This window comes from Macaca thibetana, chromosome 9, assembly GCF_024542745.1.
Source record: "Macaca thibetana thibetana isolate TM-01 chromosome 9, ASM2454274v1, whole genome shotgun sequence".
NCBI classification, from domain to species: Eukaryota; Metazoa; Chordata; class Mammalia; order Primates; family Cercopithecidae; genus Macaca; species Macaca thibetana.
In genome coordinates this window covers 64724027-64747242 of record NC_065586.1, presented here as the reverse complement: position 1 = coordinate 64747242, position 23216 = coordinate 64724027, and the positions used below count along the sequence as shown (strand labels likewise).

Below are 23216 nucleotides of genomic sequence, written 5' to 3'. Positions count from 1 at the left end.
CATGCTTGCCTTGCTCCAAAGTTGTGGCATTGGGATGCAGAAATGCCCTATTTGAAGATGTTATTCCCCCAACCTTTGACCCCACAGTGGAGGTTTCAGGAAGGGGCAGAGTTTGGACATCCCATAAGTTCATAGGTTTCATAGATCAGAGGGCTTTCAGAGGCCACCCTGGAGGTTTAGCTACATTCTATTCTAGTAGAAAGTCACGTTAAGCTTTTACAATGTAAAGAAATCTCTAGAACAGCTAGCTTTTAATAGATGAAGAGACAGAAACTGCTTGTCAAGATCCTTTGCAATATTAAGCTTATTCCATGATAATTGACTGTTTTTTCTTTTAATTTATCTTTTGAGGAAAAGGTATGCAAAGTGATCATTTTTCTTGTTGATGCGAGGTGCCTCTCCATGGCTCTGTACCATTTCTTTTACTTTTTTTTTTTTTTTTTTTTTTTTTTTTTTGAGGTGGAGTCTTGCTGTCACCCAGGCTGGAGTCCAGTGGCACGATCTCTGCTCACTGCAGCCTCTGCCTCCCAGGTTCAAGCAATTCTCTGCCTCAGCCTCCCGAGTAGCTGGGATTACAGGTGCCTATCACCACGCCTGGCTAATTTTTTGTATTTTTAATAGAGATGGGGTTTCACCATCTTGGCCAGGCTGGTCTTAAACTCCTGACCTCGTGATCCACCTGCCTTGGCCTCCCAAAGTGCTGGGATTACAGATGTGAGCCACTGTGCCCGGCCGGCTCTATGCCATTTCTTTAGCAGTTCATTAAGGATTAAGAGGTCCCTTGTGAAATTCTTTCTAAACCAAATGAGCCTTTGACTCCCCGAGTCTAAAGCCATCAGCTGTGACTGTATTCATTTGATGGAAGGGAGGTGTAGGGTATGGCAACACATGGCTGACTGGTATTACATAATGGTAATTACTTATAAATTATATTTTTATATTTTAATGTTTTTGAAACAGAGTCTCACTCTGTCACCCATGCTGGAGTGCAGTGGTGCAGTCACAGCTCACTGCAACTCCCGGACTCAAGCCATCCTCCCACCTCAGCCTCCTGAATAGCTGGGACTGTAGGCCTGGGCCACCATACCAGTTATTTTTTTTTTTGTAGTGATGGGGTCTCACTGTGTTCCCCAGGCTGGTCCCGAACTCCTGGTCTCAGGCAATCCTCCTGTCTTGGCCTCCCAAAGTGCCGGGATTATAGCTGTGAGCCACTGTACCTGGCTGAGATTTTGGTGATTATGAATAGAACAATAATAACATTCATTAACAGGTCTGTGGACATGTTTTCATTTCTCTTGGGTGAATAACCAGGTGTGAATTGGAGGGCTGCTTTTCAAAATGATTGTACCACTTTGCAATCGTGCCATCAGTGTATGAGATTTCCAGTTCAGCATTTGATATCAGTATGTTATTATTATTATTATTATATATTTTTTTGAGATGGAATTTCTCTCTTGTTGCCCAGGCTGGAGTGCAATGGAGTGACCTCTGCTCATTACAACCTCTGCCTCCCAGGTTCAAGCGATTTTCCTACCTCAGCCTCCAAAGTAGTTGGGATTACAGGGCACCCATCATCACGCCCGGCTAATTTTTTGTATTTTTAGTAGAGACAGAGTTTCACCATGTTGGCCAAGCTGGTCTTGAACTCCTGACCTCAGATTATCCAGCCAACTCAGCCTCCCAAAGTGCTGGGATTACAGATGTGAGCCACTGTGCTGGGCCTGTTTTATTATTTTTGACTGGACTAATAGTTGGATAGTGGTAGTTCACTGTGACTTTAATTTGTATTTCCCTAATGACTAGTAAGTTGAGCATCTTTTCATGTGTGCTTATTTGCTATGTCTGGATCTTTTTTTTTTTTTTTTTTTTTTGAGATAGAGTGTCACCCTTGTCGCCCAGGCTGGAGTACAATGGCGTGATCTTAGCTCACTGCAACCTCTGCCTCCTGGGTTCAAGTGATCCTCCTGCCTCAGCCTCCTGAGTAGTTGGGATTACAGGTGCCTGCCACTACGCCCAGCAAATTTTTGTATTTTTAGGAGAGAGAGGATTTCACCATGTTGGCCAAGTTGGTCTTGAACTCCTGACCTCAGGTGATCCACTGGCCTCGGCCTCCCAAAGCGCTGGGTTTATAGGCATGAGCCACCATGCCTGGCCTGTACCTTCTTTAATAAGTGTCTGTCAAAATGTTTTGCCCATGAAAAAAGTTTTTTTTCTTATTAAATTGTAGGAATTCTTTATATATTTTAGATACAAGTCCTTTGTCAGATATGTGTTTTGCAAATGTTTTTTCCAAGACTATGGCTTGTCTTTTTATTTTTTAATATTTATTTATTTATTTATTTTTGAGACAGGGTCTCACTCTGTCACCCAGGCTGGAGTGCAGCGGTGCGATCTCGCTCTCAATCGATTCTCCTGCCTCAGCCTCCCAAGTAGCTGAGACTACAGGTACACACCACCATGCCCAGCTAATTTTTGTATTTTTCGTAGAGACAGGGTTTTGACATGTTGACCAGGCTGGTCTTGAACTCCTGACCTTAATTGATCCACCCTCCTCGGCCTCCCAGAGTGCTGGAATTATAGGTGTGAGCCACAGTGCCTGGCCAGCTTGTCTTTTTAATTTCTCACCAGTGTCTTTTGAAGAATAAATGTTTTAATTTTTTTTTTCTTCAAAATGGAGTCTCGCTCTATCACTCGAGCTGAAGTGCAGTGGTGCGATCACAGCTCACTGCAGTCTTAACCTCCCAAGGCTCAGGTGATCCTCCTGCCTCAGCACCCCCAAGTAGCTGGGACTACAGGTGTGCACCACAACACCTGGCTATTTTTTTTTTTTTTTTTTGAGATGGAATCTTGCTCTGTTGCCCAGGCTGGAGTGCAGTGGTACGATCTCGGCTCACTGCAACCGCCATCTCCTGGGTTCACGCCATTCTCCTGCCTCAGCCTCCTGAGTAACTAGGACTACAGGCGCCTGCCACCATGCCTGGCCAATTTTTTTGTATTTTTAGTAGAGACAGAGTTTCACTGTGTTAGGCCGGATGGTCTCAATCTCCTGACCTCGTGATCTGCCTGTCCCGGCCTCCCAAAGTGCTGGGATTACAGGTTTGAGCCACTGCACCCGGCAACGCCTAGCTAATTTTTGTATTTTTATTTTTATCTTTTTTGAGACGGAGTTTGGCTCTTATTGCCCAGGCTGGAGTGCAATAGGGAGATCTTGGCTCAATGCAGTCTCCACCTCCCGGGTTCAAGCAATTCTCCTGTCTCAGCCTCCTGAGTATCTGGGATTACAGGCACATGCCACCACGTCCGGCTAATTTTTGTATTTTTAGTAGAGACGGGGCTTCACCATCTTGGCCAGGCTGGTCTTGAACTCTTAACCTCAGGTGATCCACCTGCCTGGCCTTCCAAAGTGCTGGAATTATAGGTGTGACCCACCGCACCCAGCCGCAATTTTTGTATTTTTAGTAGAGATGGGATTTCGCCACATTGCCCAGGCTGGTCTCGAACTCCTGGGCTCAAGTGATCCTCCCACCTCCACCTCCCAGAGTGCTGGGATTACAGGCGTGAGCCACTGCACCCACCTCTACTTTGAGATTTAACATTTAAATCTATGATGCATTTCATGTTAATTTTTGTATGTGGTACAAGTTATGAGATTGAGGTTTTTATTATTATTATTTGAGACAGAGTCTCACTCTGTCACCAAGGCTGGAGTGCAGTGGTGTGATCTCAGCTCACTGCAACCTCTGCCGCCTGGGTTCAAGCGATTCTCCTGCCTCAGCCTCCTGAATAGCTGGGAGTACAGGCATGTGCCACCACACCTGGCTAATTTTTTTTGTATTTCTAGTAGGGATGGGATTTCACCATGTTGGCCAGGCTGGTCTTGAACTCCTGACCTCAGTTGATCACCTGCCCCAGCCCCCCAAAATGCTGTGATTACAGGCGTGAGCTACCACACCTGGCCAGAGGTTGATTATTATTTTTTGCGTATGGATGTCCAATTATTCAGGAACTCCCTTGTTGAAAAGACTGTCCTTTCTCCATTGGATAACCCTGGCTTTTTGTCAAATAGCAATTGACCACATGTGTGTGTCTATTTCTAGACTGTTCTTTTTTCTTGATAGATACACCTATGCTTTTTCCAATACTATAGTGTTTTCATTACTGTAGCTGTATGGAAATCAGATAGTCTGAGTCCTTCAAGTTTGATTCTTTTTATTTGGTTATTATTGGTCCTTTGCTTTTTCCATGTGAACTTTAGAATCAACTTGTCTATTTCTAAAAAAAATTCTGCTTAGATTTTTATTAGGATTGTGTTAGTGCTTGCTTTGGCAGCACATATACTAAAATTCAAACGATACAGAGAAGGTTAGTGTGGCCCCTGTGCAAGGATGACATACAAATTCATGAAGGGTTCCAATTAAAAAGAAAAGGTAATTATATTAAATCTATAGATTAATTTAGGGAGAATTCACATCTTAACAATCAATATTGGGTCTCCTGAGCTATGGAGGCAGTATATGTCTATAGTAAATCTTTGCTTCTAATTCTGTTACAAATGTACATTTTGACCTTTGAGTTCCTGAGTCTTTGAACACCTTCTGTGAAACAAAAGGCCTTCCAGATACCAAGGAATAAGCAATGCAGGTGCTTGAAAAAGCCAGAAAATGGAAACCTCAGTAGACTCATTTAAATTCTCCAGAGGCACAGTGGCATGAGGATCAAAAAGGAGCAAATCCCTTGAGGAGAATTAGAACATCTGTATCAACTGAGGGGAAAAAATATTTTGAACAGCAACAAAAGATGACCCCAGTATAAGTTTAAAGAGCATAAGCAGACATACGTTATTATGGTGGCTTGGGTTGTGGGGGAGTTTGTTTTGTTGGGTGGAGGGTGGATTTGGGGATTGGAAGGAAGGTTTTTTTTTTTCTCTCGAGATCACTGTGTTGCCCAGGCTGGAGTGCGATCTCACCTTGCTGCAACCTCTGCCTCCCAGGTTCAAGCGATTCTCCTACCTCAGCCTCCCGAGTAGCTGGGATCACAGGCGTGCACCACCATGCCCAGCTAATTTTTGTATTTTTAGTAGAGACAGGATTTCACTATGTTGGCTGGGCTCGTCTCGAATTCCTGACCTTAAGTGACCCACCTGCCTTGGCCTCCCAAAGTGCTGGGATTACAGGCGTGAGCCACTGCGCCCAACCGGAAGGTAGATGTTTTTTTTTGTTGTTTGTTTTTTTGAGACGGAGTTTCGCTCTTGTTGCCCAGGCTGGAGTGCAATAGCATGATCTCGGCTCACCACAATCCCCACCTCCCGGGTTTCAGCATTTCTCCTGCCTCAGCCTCCCGAGTAGCTGGGATTACAGGCACGTGCCACCACGCCTGGGTAATTTTGTATTTTTAGTAGAGACGGGGTTTCTCCATGTTGGTCAGGCTGGTCTCAAACTCCTGACCTCAGGTGATCCACCCACCTCGGCCTCTCAAAGTGCTGGGATTACAGGCATGAGCCACTGTGCCTGGCTGATAGAAGTCTTTTTAAATCTTCTCTTCTCCTGCCTCCATCTTGCCTGGAATAGATCAAGTCCTTTCCTTTAGTTGTTGATCAAGAACCATGCTGGGCCAGCCCTGACCTGGGTGCCAGGTGGGACATAGTGAGGGGCACTAGGTCCCGTTGCCCTGAGGACACACCTGGAAAACACATCTGTCATTTTCCTTCCCATGTCTCCTTCAGGGCAGAGGCATGGAGGCTGGCCCTTAGTCCCTGCTAATGGATCATAACTGGAAGATGCTAATTCCACCCAGACCTCAGCCAGGTCAGGCACAGCCCAGCTGTACTGCTGCCTGCCACCTAAGCCCAGTGGCCTGCAAGACCTTTGACCTTTCCACCCAGCTTTTGCATGGGCTTTCCATGCCACTGCTTGGAATTGCAATGCCACTGGTCAGGTTAGATATTTAAGAAGGGAGAGGAGGGCCTTCAGATATGAGATGGCAGGCAATTTGCTTAACCTTCCATGCCTCTGCTTCCGTATCTGTGAAACAGAGATGATAATACTACCAATTTCATAGTGTGGTTGCAAGGATTAAATGAAACAATGTATATAAAGCACTTAGGAGAGGGCCCAGCACACAGTGAGCTATCGGTGAATGTGAGCAGTTTGTTTTGTTTTTTGAGATGGTCTCACTCTGTCACCCAGGCGGGAGTATAGTGGCGTGATCATAGCTCACTGTAACCTCAAGTTCCTAGGCGCAAGTGATTCTTCTGACTCAGCCATCCAAGTAGCTAGGACTACATGCTCATGCTACCATGCCTGGCTAATTTTCTTCTTCTTTTTTTTTTTTTTTTTTTTTTGCCTGGATAATTTTTTAAAAATTTTCTTGTAGAGTTGAGTTCTTGCTATGTTTCCCAGACTGGTCTCAAACTTCTGGGCCCAAGCAATCTGTTGCTTCGGGCTCCCGAACTGCTGGAATTACAGGCATGAGCCACTGCATCTGACATTAGCAGTTAATTATTACAGTGGAACTCACAGGGTGCCAAGCCAGACATGGGACCCACGTCTGGCATCTCAGGCTGTCCTGGAGGCCTCATTCTGTCACCCTGGAGCATATCCTTTAGCCATCTTGATTTCATGTGCTGAAAAATCACCATGGTATTAGACACAGGAACAACTTTCTTCTGAATTAGGACTACATTCTTGTAGCCCAGGCTTTGCTTTTTCAGGTTCAACCGGGCATTATTGGCCCTGTGTGTCCATGAGACCTGGATTCCAGTCCTAACTTCTCCCCTAACTGGCCAGCTCCTTCCTGTCTCTGGACTTCAGCTACAGTCTGTGGCGTGGATGTGTTCCATGCTGTGATGTACTGTTCTCAACGCATTGAATCACTGAATGATTCTCTTAGGCCAGTAATTCCTGAACTCTTCCTATTATTTAATGTGTAAATTACCATTTCCTAATAATATGTACAGAATGAAAATTATGCTTTGAAAAATGGACAATTGTGATTTCTGCACATCTGAGAGAGGGAGTTTCAGTCTCTGGGAGCTGTGAAAGGAGCCCTCAACCAGAGGATGCTCATCTCTGGATCATGCTGGAGAGGACCAGGGAGCTCAGGGCACCTCCTGCCCGGCCTTGTGCACCTGGCCTCTCCCATCTGATTGGGCCCAGCGCTGGTACACAAAAAGCTAGTGAGGGCGGAAGCTTACGGGATGAGATATGTTACTCACATTCCTCTCCTGATTGTTCTTTCATCCCTGTTCTAGATTTTGATTTCTGTTGGAATACAGGTTGAAAAATTACCTGCAAGGAGGAGTTTTTGTGTTTGTTTGTTTGTTTATTTTTGATCACAGCATTTGTCTGAATTCTCTTCTCCTAAACTTTGCATTCATCTGACTCTTCACAACTCTTAAGAAAGACACAGCGTGCCCTTTAAATGGTAATTGTGGGTCATGTGAAATGGCCAGTACCTGGAAAGCAATAGCATTTGGGGATGGGGCTTTTCCGAAAGCCCACAGCTGTGTTCTTTGTTTTTGTTTTTGTTTTGAGATGGAGTCTCACTCTGTCACCCAGGCTGGAGTCCAGTGGTGGGAGCTCAGCTCACTACAACCTCCGCCTCCCGGGTTCAAGCGATTATCTTGCCTTAGCCTCCTGAGAAGCTGGGACTACAGGCCACCACGCCCGGCTAATTTTTTTGTATTTTCGGTAGAGATGGGGTTTCACCGTGTTAGCCAGGATGGTCTCAATATCCTGACCTCATGATCTGCCCACCTCGGCCTCCCAAAGTGCTGGGATTACAGACATGAGCCAGTGCACCTGGCATGTTTTTTGTTTTAAAACTGAAGCTTTTTTCTCTAGCCCTGTAGTTGGCCATAGTTAAATTTGCTGGTTGAAAGCCTTGGTAATAAAAAGAGCTCCCCTCCCTCCCACCTTAAACACTTTCCAACTTAAAGTGCTATAGAGCTTAGTGGTTACTTGATGTGCCTGCAGCACAAAGTGCATAAAACAGCTGAAGACATCCTTTTCAGAAGGAAGCCTGGTTATCAAACCAGAGCACTTGCAAAGACAGCGCCTTCTACTTCCATTCACACAGTTTCATCCCACACAATGGATTAGGGCAATATTTCCCAAAGTGTGGCATGTATATGATTGTGGTGGTCATTGTGGTGGTGCACAAGTTGATTTAGATATACTTTTAAACATTTGGCCAGGCACAGTGGCTCATGCCTATAATCCCAGCACTGGGAGGCCAAGGCAGGTAGATTGCATGAGCTCAGGAGTTCAAGACTAGCCTGGGCAATGTGGTGAAATCCTGTCTCTACAAAAAATACAAAAATTAGCTGGGCATGGTGGTGGTCAGCTGTAGTCCCAGCTACTTGGGAGGCTGAGGTGGGAGGATTGCTTGAGCCCATGAGGTCAAGGCTGCAGTGAGCCGAGATCGAGCCACTGTGCTCCAGCCTGGGTGACAATGCGAGACCCTGTCTCAAGAAAAAAACAAAAATAACAAAACCAACAAAAAGCAAACACACAAAAAAACAAGAGTGAGGCCAGGTCCGATGGCTCATGCTTGTAATTCCAACTCTTTGGGAAGCTGAGGTGGGAGGATCACTTGAGCCCAGGAGTTTGAGACCAGCCTGGGCAACATAGGGAAAGCCTGTCTCCACAAACAATAAATTAGCCAGGTGTGGTATGTACAACTTTGGTCCCAAAGACTCAGGAGGCTGAGGTGGGAGGATTTCTTGAGCCTGGGAGGTCAAGGTTCCAGTGAGCTATGATTGTGTCACTGCACTCCAACCTGGGCTGCAAAGTGAGACTATCTTAAAAAAAAAAAAAAGGAAAAAAGAGTGGAGAAAGGGAGACTCTAGGAAGTTGAATGTGCCAAGAGTAAACTTAATTGTGTTTTAATTCACTTTCTTATTTTTATTTATTTTTTTTTTGAGACAGAATCTCACTCTGTCACCCAGGCTGGAGTACAGTGGTGTGATCTTGGCTCACTGTAAGCTCAGCCTCCCAGGTTCACACCATTCTCCTGCCTTAGCCTCCCGAGTAGCTGGGACTACAGGTGCCCGCCACTGCACCTGGCTAATTTTTGTTTTTGTCTTTTTTTGTACTTTTTAGTAGAGACGGAGTTTCACCTTGTTAGCTACGATGGTCTCGATCTCCTGACCTCATGATCTGCCCACCTCGGCCTCCCAAAGTGCTAGGATTACAGGCATGGGCCACCACACCTGGCCTCACTTTCTAATATAATTATTGTCCAATTGTGGTAGTAAAAAAATCATTAAACTTATATTTAAGGTGATGGATACCCTAATTACCCTGATGTAGTCTTTATGCACTATATGAATGTATAAATGTACCAGATTACCACATGTGCCCCCCCAAAATATGTACATCTATTTGCTGGGCGCAGTGGCTCACGCCTGTAATCCCAGCACTTTGGGAGGCTGAGGTGGGCGGATCATTTGAGGTCAGGAGTTTGAGACCAGCCTAGCCAACATGGTGAAATCCTGTCTCTATTAAAAATACAAAAGTTAGCTGGGCATGGTGGTGTGCACCTGTAATCCCAGTTACTTGGGAGGCTCAGGCAGAAGAAGTGCTTGAACCCCAGAGGTGGAGGTTGTAGTGAACTGAGATTACACCACTATACTCCAGCCTAGGAAACAGAGCGAGACTCTGTCTTAAAAACAAACAGCCAGGCATGGTGGCTCATGCGTGTAATCACAGCACTTTGGGAGGCCCAGGCGGGTGGATCATCTGAGTTCGGGAGTTTGAGACCAGCCTGGCCAATATGGTGAAACCCCATTTCTACTAAAAATACAAAAATTAGCCAGGCGTGGTGGCGAGTACCTGTAATCCCAGCTACTTGGGAGGCTGAGGCAGCAGAATCGCTTGAACCTGGGAGGTGGAGGTTGCAGTGAGCCGAGATTGTGCCACTGCACTCCAGCCTGGGTGACAGAGTGAGACTCCCTCTCAAAAATAAATAAATATGTCATCTCACTGTCTTCTGAACTCCATTGTTTCTGATGAGAAGTTAGCTGTTAATCTTATTGTGATTCCCCTGTATGTGTGTAAGCTTTTCTCTTACTGCTTTAAGATTTTTGTGTCGTTTTTTTTTTTCTTCTCCAAGACAGGGTCTCAATCTATCATCCAGGCTGTAGTGCAGTCTCACAATCATAGCTCACTGCAGCCTCAGCCCCTGGGCTCAAGAGATATTCCTGCCACAGCCTCCTGAGTAACTGGGACTACAGGCACATGCCACCATGCCTGGCTAATTTTTTTTTTTTTTTTTTTGAGACAGAGTCTCGCTCTGTCATCCAGAATCAGAATCAGCATTGATATGTGAGATGGTGGTGTCAGGTTCACATGCTTATTTTATTTGCATTGAAAGTGAAGTCAGACTTATTTATCTGCCTACTTGGCAGTTGTCTGAGTATATTTCTTACTACCTGTGTAACTGGGAAACACTTCTTTTTTTTTTTTTTTTTTTTTTTTTTGAGACAGAGTTCCACTCTTGTTGCCCAGGCTAGAGTTCAATGGTGCAATCTCGGCTCACCGCAACCTCCACCTCCTGGGTTCAAGCGATTCTCCTGCCTCAGCCTCCCGAGTAGCTGGGATTACAGGCATGCGCCACCATGCCCAGCTAATTTTTTGTATTTTTAGTAGAAGTGGGGTTTCACCATGTTAGCCAGGCTCATCTCAAACTCCTGACCTCAGGTGATCCGCCCACCTGAGCCTCCCAAAGTGCTGGGATTACTGGCATGAGCCACCGTGCCCGGCCGGTCATTTTGTTTTAAAGCGATCAGCAGGTGCTAGGACCCAGTCCGTTGGGTTCACCTTAAGCAGCACTTATTCAGTTATTGCCTGCAGAACTCGCAAGGGCAGAATGAGATCAACCCCACTGTTTGTCTTTGCTCACCCTCCAAGGCTTCTGGTTTTAGTCAGTTGAACAAATCTCATTTACCATAAAGGTTTACCTTAGAAAACCTGGTGACTTTCTCAAGTTTCTGAATTAACCTGGCTCAAGACATATAGTTGGGCATATTATTAATTTGGTCAGACTTGGTCATGGCCTGCAAGGAAGAAATCTGTAGCAAATTCTGTCTTCTGTATAATTGGCCAGTGATGTGAAGCTGACCTGAATGGCAAGGCTTTTCAGGCTGAGTCAGGGTCATAAGTCATTTCATTCAATTAAAGTATAGAAAAAATTTCATACCACCTTTCTTACCTTTCTTTTTTTTTTTTTTTTTTTTTTTTTTTTTTTGTTTGTTTTTTTGAGATGGAGTTTCACTTTTGTTGCCAGGCTGGAGTGCAATGGCGTGATCTCGGCTCACTGCAACCTCCGCCTCCCGGGTTCTCCTGCCTCAGCCTCCTGAGTATCTGGGATTACAGGCATGTGCCACCATGCCTGGCTAATTTTGTATTTTTAGTAGAGCTGGGATTTCTCCATGTTGGTCAGGGTGGTCTCGAACTCCTGACCTCAGGTGATCTCCTGCCTCAGCCTCCCAAAGTGCTGGGATCACAGGTGTGAGCCACCACGCCCAGCCCTTTTCTTTTCTTTTTTTAATTTGAGAAAGAGTTTCACTCTTGCTGCCCAGGCTGGAGTGCTGTGGCACAATCTCAGCTCACTGCAACCTTCACCTCCCAGGTTCAAGTGATTCCCCTGTCTCATCCTCCCTAGTAGCTGAGATTATAGGCATGTGCCACCACGCTCAGCTAATTTCATATTTTTAATAGAGAAGGAGTTTCACCATGTTGGTCAGGCTAGTCTTGAACTCCTAACCTCAGGTGATCCACCCACCTTAGATTCCTAAAGTGCTGGGATTACAGGTATGAGCCACTGTGCCTAGCCTGTTTTTTGTTTTTTGAGACGTCTCTTTCTGTCACCCAGCCTGGAGTCCAGTGGTGCGATCACGGCTCACTGCATGCAGCCTTGACCTCTCTGGGCTCAGGTGATTCTCCCGCGTCAGTCTCCTGAGTAGCTGGGACTACAGGTGCATGCCACCACACCTGGCTAATTTTTGTTATTTTTAGTGGATATAGGGTTTCACCATGTTGTCCAGGCTGATCTTGAACTCCTGAACTCAAGGGATCTGCCCACCTTGGCCTCTTAAAGTGCTGGGGTTATAGGTGTGAGCCACTCCACCTGGCCCATGCCACCTTTCCAATGGCATAACTCACTGTAGGTATGCTGCCCACAGAGTGCATGTCTGGGGGCTACTTGATCTACCTGGGGTGTTTTCTCAAAGACTTGAACCGCCTCTAGGTATAAGCCAGTGTTTTTTACCAGAGATAAATTAATGCTTACCTTTCATATGCATGACCCCAGAGGGTCATGGCACCCCTGCTAACAAAGAGTTTACAAGTGTTAGGGCTACCAAGTAAGACATTACCTTCTAGGCATGCACAGTAGATAAGGCTCCTAATGCCTAGGGAGGAGGATTGCTTGAGACCAGGAGTAGGAGACCAGCCTGGGCAACATAGCCAGACCATCTCTACAAAAAATGTTAAAATTAGCTAAGCATGGTGGTGCATGCCTTTGGTCCCAGGTACTCGAGGTGCAGCTACTTGGGATGCTGAGGTGAGAGGATTTCTTGAACATAGGAGTTTGAGGTTGCAGTGAGCTGTGATCACACCACTGCACTCCAGCCTGGGTGACAGAAAGAGACTCTGTTTCTTAAAAAAAAAAAAAATTTTGTTTGTTTTTTTTGAGATTTTTTTTTGAGATGTTTTTTTTGAGACAGAGTCTCTTTCTGTCACCCAGGCTGGAGTGCAGTGGCACAATCTTGTGTCACTGCAACCTCTATCTCCTGGGTTCAAGCAATTCTCCTGCCTCAGCCTCCCGAGTAGCTGGGACTACAGGCATGCACCACCACACCCAGCTAATTTTTGTATTTTTAGTAGAGACAAGGTTTCGCCATGTTGGTCAGACTGGTCTTGAACTCCTAACCTCAGGTGATCCTCCTGCCTAGGCCTCCCAAAGTGCTGAGATTATAGGCATGAGCCATGGTGCCCAGCCAAAAAAATTTTTTAACTCTTAAAAGAAAGACTTGATTTTTTGAGACTGGGTCTCGCTGTGTCACCCAGGCTGGAGTGCAGTGGCATGATCTCAGTTCACTGCAGCCTCAACCTCCCCAGCTTAAGTGATCCTCCTGCCTCAGCCTCAAGTAGTTGGGACCTCAGGCGTATACCATCAAGCCAGGCTAATTTTTTAATTTTCTGTAGCGATGGGATCTCATTATATTACCCAGGCTGGTCTGGAGCTCCTAGGCTCAAGTGACCCACCTCAGCCTCCCAAAATGGCAGGATTATAGGCATAAGTCATTGCACCTGGCTAAAAAAAGGAAAAAACAAATCAAAAAAAGACTTTTAATATGTCCTCTCATCTCCCATCAGTTGATAAACTTGGGAACCCCTCCCAATTCAGCCCAAATAATTCAGGTCAGTTCTTGTTTTCAGAGGGACTGCCTGGAGGCAGTTTTAAGCAGTCCTGACCAATTCACCTGTCCTGCGACATCTGGAGGTGTGCAAGTTGTTATGTGTGGATCATGTGTGAGCTGGGACCATCCCCTACTGTCTGTGACCAGAGCTGTCAGTCAGAAATGGTATACTCAGTAGTCAGTTTGAATTCAGAGTGCTCACTGCACCCAGAAGAGCAGTCAGGAAGAGGGCACAGGGTAGCAGGTTGGGAGAGCAGGGCAGAATGCTCTCCTCATGTTTTAGGACTTCCTCCTTAGTTCAGCTAAAGACGGGGGTCATGTGCTGGGATTACAGGTGTGAGCCACTGCACCTGGAACCAAAGCTGGTTTTTTGTTTTTGTTTTTGTTTTTGTTTTTGAGATGGAGTTTCACTCTTGTTGCCCAGGCTGGAGTGCAATGGCACAATCTCGGCTCACCGCAACCTCCACCTCCCAGGTTCAAGCAATTCTCCTGCCTCAGCCTCCCTGGTAGTTGGAATTATAGGCATATGCCACCACACCCAGCTAATTTTGTATTTTTAGTAGAGACGGGGTTTCTCCATGTTGGTCAGGCTGGTCTCGAACTCCCAACCTCAGGTGATCCACCCGCCTCGGCCTCCCAAAGTGCTGGGATTACAGGCGTGAGCCACCGCGCCCAGCCCCAAACCGTTTTTAAACTCTTCTTTTTTTCCACTCAAAGTTTTGCACAAACCCTAACAGTTAAATTCAGCATTTACAGGGATAAAATTGAAGCTACAGGGAGAAGCTATTTCCTCCCTGCTGGAGGAAATGCAAAAAGGGAGGCAGAATGCAGGCGACAGCATGGCGTATGAGAGCTCTCCTTCTCCTCCTCCCCATTTGGACCCTGGGAGAGAAGTGTCCAGGACAGTTTCTGCTGCTCACAGAGGTTTCTCTACATTCCTCAGCATCCATCTCCCACATGGGCAGGAGGGTGCTAGTACCTGACACCACTATCAACATTCAAATCTCTCCCCTACACTCCTGTTTCCCCATGTAGGGGACTAGTGCAGTGCCTCCTGAGACAGGAAGATCAGCTGGGGTAGGAAGAGAACTCAGGATTAGAGGGCAACAGAAAAGTGTCTCCAAGACAGTAAGCCAGACACCCTTCTCCTTGCTGCAGCATGTCCCTACAGCCCTCATAGACCAGCTCTGGCTGTGGGAGCTCAAGAACCTCTCCCTCTCACTGCAAGAAGACAGCGACAGAAACTTCTCTCGTCCCACCTAAAGCCCATCTCTAAGAATTTCCAGGTCCCTTCCCCTCCCACCTGGGGAGGACAGCAAAATCCAAAGGTGCCATTCTGGCAGCATTTTCTAAGCCTACCTCCTGATCCCTGGCTAACACGTTTTCCAGTCCTTTCAGTAGTAGGTCTGTGCTGGTTCCCATGGATATTGCTCCAATCCTCCTAACCAGCTACAGACCTCTTGTCGGTCTCTTCCAGTAAACCAGATGACAAATAGGACCCTATCATCTTTGCTGCCGTAACTGTTGGGCTTTTAATAGTCATCTTTATTAATTTTATTTTGAATGCACACATGATGTCTTCTGCGTCAGAGGCATTTGTTATTTACAGAGTAAGATAAAATAATATTAAGTAAAGAATTATAACTGCATAGGCACTCCCTGCCCAGGGCTTACCCCAGGGTGGTATGATGAAAGCCAGATGGAAAAATCTCCAGCCCTAGTGGTCAGATACTCCATAGGTGAGGGACAGAGAAAAATGGAATTTCTTTGTTTACATGAAGGAGAAAGAGGCAACTGCTTCCCCCCTCTCCTAAAAGGAGGGAGGAAGCATCTTTGCTGCCCGGAGACAGAATCGAAGGATCCCGGGTTCTCCCTTTAACCTTCTGGAATATACATCTTTCCGGGAGCCAGGTCAGCTCTGGTGGCTCCAGTTTTTATGACCTAGGCATGTCTCCAAGGTTCTGGGCCTCATTTTCCCTTGAAATGTAAATACACGCTCAGAGTTAGGTAAATCTTTCTGGAGCCTCTCACTATACAGTTGTAAATAACTTAGCTAAGGATCCCAAGTTTGCAGTGACACTTATCCTAAACCCAACTCTTAAAAGACAAAGATTCTGCTTCTCTTGCTACTGACTCTCCTTTGGGTCACATTAGAAGCAGGATGGGTGCAGAGTGGTGACGCAGCAGTCCATGCTGCTCCAGGCTCATGAGCATTGGCTTTGCCCGCTAAAGTGGAGCTGAGGCAGCGTGAACTGGGCTGCCAGGCTGGAGCCTGAGGTGGTGGTGGGAAGGGGAGGAGGTGGCCTGGGCATGAGGGTTGGTGAAGAGAACTTCAGGTGAGAAAGTCTGGTAGGAGCAGGAGAACTGGCTGTGGGGCACTTGGGAGAGGGAATGTTTCGTAAGTGGAGAACATCAGTCTCAGGTGCCTAAAAAGGAAGAAGAAGGGGCTAGAAAAGCAATGAGGTAGGAAGCAAGTGTATTTAAAAGAGATGTTGGAGCTCCTTTTCTAGACTGAAACCCAAGAGAGTCCGAGTTCTTGTCTAGAATGGGGTTAGGTGGTTGTGTCAGTGTGCAAGGCCCCTGGAAAAACCAGATAACCTGTGCAAATGGACCTCGCTTGTTCTGCCTGGTCACACTCTGAGAAAACCTCCAGGATGCCATGGGTCAATGGTGCAGTAATGGATGGCTTAGTGTGAAGAAGGTGGCCGGCTCCTAGAAGCAGAAGTCGGGTTACCCTCCCATGTAGAGATCAGAGCTGCTGACCTACATCCTCAGTTGAGATTTCTTAAGGGTTGCAAACTTTACATTTGGTTTCTAAGGCAATGGCCTTGTGAACATCTGCTGCAGTCCTGCTGAGGAGCAGTCCCCTCCACCCAGATGTAACCTGAAACCTTCCTTCTTTGCTGAAGAAAAGGGAATTCCCAGTCCTAAAGTTGAACAGTTTGTTTCTTTAAAATTTCTAACAGCCTAGAAATGCTTCTTAGTAAAACTACATTTATGTGAATTGTATCCCTGAAGTGGCTTTTATCTTTTAAAAGTTAATATTTCAGAGGCCACAGAGTCTGTAATCAACTTGAAAGCAGCTGGATCAAGACCGGGCGCGGTGGCTCACGCCTGTAATCCCAGCACTTTGGGAGGCCGAGGTGGGCAGATCACAAGGTCAGGAGATCAAGACCATCCTGGCTAACAAGGTGAAACCCTGTCTCTGCTAAAAATACAAAAAATTAGCCGGGCGTGGTGGCAGGAGCCTGTAGACCCAGCTACTTGGAAGGCTGAGGCAGGAGAATGGCATGAACCGGGGAGGCGGGAGTTGCAGTGAGCCAAGATCGTGCCACTGCACTCCAGCCTGGAAGACAGAGCGTGAGACTCTGTCTCCAAAAAAAAAAAAAAAAAAAAAAACCCAAAAAAAAACCAGCTGGAGCATAGCAGACGGTCTGGGAGACCTGAAAGAGACCATTGATGCAGAAAATCAGTGATGCTTTCCTGATTGGGACACGAGCGGTTCAGAGATTGGGAGAGAGGGTGGGCGATGGGGCAGAGTGGTTAAGTGGGGACGGGGAAGCACCTGAGGGTGTAGATAGGCCTTCCTGGATTCTGGCGCAGGTCCTGTTTATTATTCTGGGCCACCTGGGCCCCTCCTTTATCAGTAGGAGAGAAGCAGGCAAGGCTGCAGTTTCTGTGATGCTTTTGGTAACATACATGTATATGTGTATAGTCTGGGCTAAATGGTAGCACTACACATGTTTTATCTCATGATGCAAAGTGGAGTCCTATCCCAGCTCCTGTCACCACAAAGCCTGGGAGTAGGAGGCCTCTGCTGGGTTTCGTCACCTCCACGCCGACCCTGCCCACAGAGACCTGGGGCCTGGGTGGATCCAGGTTCTTTGGGGACTCACAGCAACTTTCTTCAGCAAATGGCAGGGATTGCGTACGTCTGAAATATACATGATGTTAGTCATTATTTGCCCCTCTAAGTCCTGAGCTAATCTTACAGTGATGTTAACAGTAATATTGGCTTATTGTCTCCATTTCACAAGACTTCCTTTCAGAAGTGATTGAAAGGCATCCCATTCTCAGAGCCATAACTGTAGATACCCATTTTGAGAGCAACCTATTCTTTGAACAGCTGTGACAGTTCTTATCTTTTCCCTTTGTGATTTGTACATGCTGTAAGGAAATCCTTCCTCATCCAGGAAGAGTGCCTATCACTATTTTTTCAGTACAAATTAAAAACTAGCAATCCTAGTTGAAGCTTCGGCATTTCATCTCAAAACTTCTACATCCCAGACTTGACGTGATGCAGGTAAAGCAGCAGCAGTCCTGACATCTTTTCTGTAAATATTGACTGTGTGGCCAGCTCATGGGAGTTATTGTGTTGAAAATAAGTGTTTAGTGTGTTGTCAAATCTAGAAGGTCTAATCAAGCCCTTAGCAAGACAAATGTTTTGCTCACAGCAGAAAAAACGAGGAAGCAATAAATGTTTAATGTCCTTGGCTAGGTATTTTGGTTAGAGAGGTGTTTTGTTGCAGATTGTAGAAAGTCTTCTAAAAAATGGCTTGAACAAATGAGGGATAGATTTGTCTCACACAACAAGAAGCTTGGAAGTAGGTAGCCTGGGTGAGCTTGGCTCAGCAAAGCTGTCTGAGACTTGGGCCCTTGATTTCTGCTTCATCTTCCTAGTAGATGATCTTTTGACATCATGCTTGTCACCTCATGGTCACAAAATGGTTGCATCCTCTGCAAGATCCAAGCAGGAAGAAAGAATTGTAGATGAAGGGAGGGCCTTTAAAAAAATTTCATTGGGGGCCACGTGCGGTGGCTCACGCCTGTAATCCCAGCACTTTGGGAGGTTGAGATGGGCATATCACGAAGTCCAGAGTTCAAGACCAGCCTGGCAAACATGGTGAAACCCCCTCATTACCAAAAATACAAAAATTAGCCAGCATGGTGGCAGGCACCTATAATCCCAGCTACTCGGGAGGCTGAGGCAGGAGAATCGCTTGAACCCAGGAGGCAGAGGGTGCAGTGACTCAAGATCATGCCACCGCACCCCAGCCTGGGCGACAGAGCAAGACTCCATCTTGGGAAAAAAAAAAAGTCTTATTGGGCCAGGCGCAGTGGCTCACCCTGTAATCTCAGCACTTTGGGAGGCTGAGGCAGGTGGATCACCTGAGGTCAGGAGTTTGAGACCAGCAACATGGTGAAACCCCATCTCTATGAAAAATTCAAAAAATTAGCCGGGTGTGGTGGCAGGAGCCTGTAATCCCAGCTACTCCAAAGGCTTAGGCAGGAGAATTGCTTGAACCTGGGAGGTGGAGGTTGCAGTGAGCCAAGATGATGCCACTGCACTCCAGCCTGGGTAACAAAGTGAGACTCTGTCTCAAAAAAAAAAAAAAAAAGTTGGCCACATCTTTGTCATATGTCTGTTAAGTTATGAGGCTAGGGAATTGAACATGATGCTTTCCTGCCTCCACGCTAGAGGAAGGTGAGGGAAAATTTGATTGGGCATGTGTGTTAAATGGGCCAACCAGTGTTATCTGCCACAAGGGGTCATAATAAAATACCACTGAATAGGATGGGCCACTGAGTTATGCCTCTCAGAAATGAAGTAGGGGTAGTAGTAGGCTTTGGCAGTGTGTGTTGCTTCTTCCTAGGTCGTGGGGAGAAGGTCATGGGGACTGATTCCTGGTCAAATAGGCTATGGGAGTTGGGAAAAGAAAAGTCAGGATTGGCTGGGCATGGTGGCTCATGCCTGTAATCCCAGTTCTTCGGGAGGCCAAGGTGGGCAGATCACCTGAGGTCAGGAGTTCGAGACCAGCCTGACCAACATGGAGAAACCCTGTCTCTACTAAAAATACAAAATTAGCTGGGCATGGTGGCACATGCCTGTAATCCTGCTGAGACCAGCTCGGTCGTGGAGACCCCAATCCAGCAGTGCTAGAGGAATAAAGACACAGACACAGAAATAGAGTGCAAAGTGGGATCAGGGGGCTAACAGCCTTCAGAGCCGAGAGCCTCAAACAGAGTTTGACCCACATAGTTATTGACAGTAAGCCCGAGATAAACATTGTTTCTGCAGTTTATAGATTAAAAGTATTCTTCATGAGAACAAAGGGACAGGCTCTGGCTAGTTATCTGCAGCAGGAACATGTCCTTAAGGTGCAGATAACTCATGCCATTGTTTGTGGTTTAGGAACGCCTTGAGTGGTTTTCCACCCTGGGTGGGCCAGGTGTTCCTTGCCTTCATTCCAGTAAACCAGCAACCTCCAGTGTGAGTGTCATAGCCATCATGAGCATGTCAGAGTGCTGCAGAGATCTTGTTTATGGCCAGTCTTGGGGACTGTTCCTAGCATGTCCCCCTTTTTGTTTTGGCAGGGCAATAAAAACAAAGGCAGCTTTATAATGGTGAGCTACTTTTCCCAGGAGTTGGGATTTGCATCTGCAGACTACACAAAGACAAATAACACAGATTAATAGCACAACTATCATAGAAATCATAGAGCATCGAAGTGTTTTTATCCATTTCAAAAGATTTATGGCTGCCAATCTATCTGCAGCTCCTTCAAGCACTCCAGTTCCTGGCATTAAGGTCAAGTGTGCCTGGGATGCTTTAAATATTTGTTCTCTTAATTTTGCAACCTCTAAAGACGAGTTTGTAGAGTGTCTAGATGCTTTTTTATTCTTTTCTGTTCGTGCTTTGATTCATTATAAGGGTAAGGAGTGATACAAAAGTCAGAAGTATTCCAGTCACATGTTAACTGCATTGTATATTCCAAACTAACTACTTGATCTCCTAGCCACATTACAGTTTGTCAGAGATCATTGATTTGATTAACTATCTTTTGGTATATTTTAGTTTGAGAGTTGCACAGCAAAGTAGAATTCTTTTGCCATTTATTTACGAAATCTGCTGTCCGCACTGATGAATGTAGCGCAACTCCGGCTGCCACACCAATAGCAGTGACAGTGATCAGTCCCATAATAATTAAGATTAAAGTAGCAATGAAACACCAAGAGTGTCTCAGAATTTTCTGAAGAATTTCAGTAATAATATGTACAGAGGGAGAGGTTTCCCAAGGATGAGAAAGCCTCACTGGTAACCATACTCCTTGAGCTCTCACTACTAGGATAGAATGATTAGTATTGGAGTTCACACAAGAGAATCTACATTCCTGGCAAGTTACATGATAATTAGGGATGTCAAACTTTAGATCACCTATTACCAACAGAAAAGGAGGGCAAACACAACTTTGTATCCAAATTGTATTGTTTTCAACAGGTTCTGAAATGTAATTGGGATTATATTGTGATTGCGTAGTATGTTGTCCTTCCTAAATCTTGATCTTATTAAGAGCCATTAATAGTTTCCACAAATCCTTATGTTTAGCTCCTGCAGCAGGCCATATCATTTGAGGTTGAGGTGCCACTATACTGCTATGTTTCCAGATAATAGGAACTCTTGCCATACTTCTTATCATTTCTACTATCTGATCGTTTTGTTCAGAGCAGCTGAACATAGTGTGGCCGTGGCACGCAGACTGAGAGGTGCAATTTATGCTACACATCCCCTTAGGGAACCAATCAATAATGATTCCATAGGAATCGTTGTACAGCACCTCTGCCTGTTCTGCAATGCAATCTTCCCAAACAAATACATTCATTTTTTTCTGACCAGGTCCAATCCTATTTACAAATAGGTTTTTGAGGGCAGTATACCTCAATTTACAGGAGCAGATTCATTATGGTAAATACGGAGACCAGAAAGCATGTGTAACTGTGCCACAGAGTGATACGTCCAGGCATTATTGCCAGCCAAGATTGATAGCAAGGGGGTAGGCAACTAGTGGCCTTTTCCAAACAGATAGGCTGATGTTCAAATCATAAAGAAATATTCATAACAGTTCCTTCCTCATGTGGGTGAGATGGGCCTCTATCATCTGTAGGACCAGGCAACCAAGAGCTATCATTAGTATATAACTCCATTGGGGGATCCAGCCAAGTTACAGGCTATGGAAGTGGTGGAAAAGGTAAATATGCCCAATAAGTAGAATTGTTCTCTGTGTCAGCACTTGCTGAAGGAATACTTATGGCAATGGTGATCACCGCTATCATAGCTATCATTAAATTACTCATTGTGACTGGTTGTCCCACCTTCCTCAGGTTCTTCGAGATCCTCCCAAAACCTCTTCCTGGGTATCTGGCTCATAGTAGGGTTTTAGATGTCTCGATAGCACCCAGATTGGCTGTTGATTCGGTCTTGGAGAAACACAAGCATAACCTGCCCCATGTTATTATTTTACCTGTTTCCCAACCTTTCGTTATGGGATCTTTCCATCAAACCTGTTGTTCCACTTCTGCCTTTGCAGCTAGCTGGCTTCTGTAAATGTTCTTCAGCTGCCAATAACAATCGACCTTTAGGCAGGCTCAAAATATTTAAAGTTAGCCTGGCGAGGTGGCTCACGCCTGTAATCCCAGCACTTTGGGAGGCCGAGGTGGGTGGATCACGAGGTCAGGAGATCGAGACCATCCTGGCTAACACGGTGAAACCCTGCCTCTACTAAAAATACAAAAAAATTAGCCGGGCGTGGTGGCGGGCGCCTGTAGTCCCAGCTACTCAGGAGATTGAGGCAGGAGAATGGCGTGAACCCAGGAGGCAGAGCTTGCAGTGAGCCGAGATTGCACCACTGCACTCCAACCTGGGTGACAGAGCGAGACTCCGTCTCAAAAAAAAAAAAAAAGTGCACCATTGGCAAGTTGGGCATCACTGGATAATAGCTTTAGCTTCTTTCCAGGTAATGCTATATCTTCGTTTGACACCAGAGGCATTAACATGGGTTAAATTGTGAAAGTGTCTAGCATTAGATATTGCAGTAGCAACTAGGCCATCAGCCATTTGATTCCCTGCAGTCAAAGGTTCTGGAAGTGGTGTATGAGCTCTAATGTGAATGATGTAAAAAGGGTGCATTTTACTCCTAACTGCTGTTTGCAATTGGGTAAATAAAGTCACCAGTTGCTCATCTGTGTGGAATCGTAGCTGAGCATTTTCAACTAACTGTATAGAATGAACCACATATGAAAAATCAGAAATCACTTTAATAGGCATATTAAAAGCAGTCAATACCTCAATTGCAGCTATAAGCTCTGCTTTTTGAGCTGAAGTGTAGGGCGTCTGAAAAACTTCACCTTTTGATCCAGAATAAGAGGCTTTACCATTACTAGACCTATCTGTGAAGACATTCTCAGCACCTTTAATTGGTTTGAATTTAGTTATTTTAGGGAGAATCCAGTTAGTTAATTTAAAAAATCGAAGCAGTTTTGTGTTACGAAAATGGTTATCTAGCATACCCACAAAGTCAGCTAAATGGGTTTGCCAAGTAAGACTATTTATAAAAGCATGCTGTATTTCTGCCTTCGTGAGAGGGACAATAATTTTTCCAGGATCATATCCATGTAATTTAACAATCAGAGTTCTCCCATTTCCTATCATAGTAGTGATTTGATCCAAATAAGAAGTCGAAGTCCGTGAATCAGTACGTGGAAGGAAAACCCACTCTACAAGATCTTGCTCTTGGACAATAACCCTAGTAGGTGAATGATGAGTTGGAAAAATTAGCAAATCTAGAGTCTTCTCTGGATCTCTTCTATTTATTTGGGCCTTATGGACTTGCTTTTCGATTAGCTGCAGCCCTGCCTCAGCTTCTTTTGTTAATTGCTGAGGACTTGTGAGACTGGGATCTCCTCTAAGGATAGAAAACAGATTACTCATGGCATAAGTAGGAATGCCTAGAGTAGG

At 45.6% G+C, this 23216-nt stretch overlaps 1 protein-coding gene and 1 non-coding gene across 4 annotated transcripts in view; both read left to right on the top strand.

Annotated features, from left to right (window-relative positions):
* The window catches only part of STOX1 (storkhead box 1), a 66772-nt gene that overhangs the window by 14397 nt on the left and 29159 nt on the right, over positions 1–23216 (top strand). The window lies entirely within an intron of this gene.
* On the top strand, positions 4314–4420 carry LOC126963548 (U6 spliceosomal RNA). The gene has a single exon (XR_007729162.1). It is a non-coding gene; the product is annotated as a U6 spliceosomal RNA (small nuclear RNA).